Source organism: Octopus bimaculoides, chromosome 19, assembly GCF_001194135.2.
Source record: "Octopus bimaculoides isolate UCB-OBI-ISO-001 chromosome 19, ASM119413v2, whole genome shotgun sequence".
NCBI lineage: Eukaryota > Metazoa > Mollusca > Cephalopoda > Octopoda > Octopodidae > Octopus > Octopus bimaculoides.
The window spans coordinates 5,497,163-5,497,835 of record NC_068999.1 but is presented as its reverse complement, the minus strand read 5'-3'; positions in this window follow the sequence as shown (position 1 = coordinate 5,497,835).

Below are 673 nucleotides of genomic sequence, written 5' to 3'. Positions count from 1 at the left end.
TATATATATATATATATATATATATATATATATATATATATTACACACATATATATATGTATGTATGTATGTATATATTATATATATTATTATAATATCTATAATATAATTCTACGTGTTTCTGCGGTCCTGTCTCTGTTTCGTCCGTGTGTTACACCTACGCCTGCCTTGACGTAGGCGTAACACACACATATAGAGAGACAGACAATGGAGACTAAAAGAGAGAGAAAGGGAGAAGGTCTATATCATTCTGCATTTTCGTGTTCAAGTCACATGCACAGCCGAAATGTCATAAAGTTTCGTAAATTAAAGATATATCGATAGTTAGTTAAATTAAAGCGAAATAACCTTAGCAAATAGCTGTGTATGTTGCACTTTTATTATTATTATTTTTTGTATTCAAAGCCAAAAGCTATGGCCATGCTGGGGCACCGCCATAATTTATTTATTTGTTTATTTGTATTTCGCTTAAATGCTTATCGATATTATGAGAGTAGAGAAATACAGAAGGAAATGTAGATATGACAGTCATCTATCTATCTATCTATCTATCTATTTACGTGTTTCTGCGTATATATTCATCTTTTATTTCTCGGATTATAAAGCACATCGTATCTGTCAAACATATCAAAAGCAGGAAGATAAGCAAAACCTCCTTAGTTCGTTTCGATTA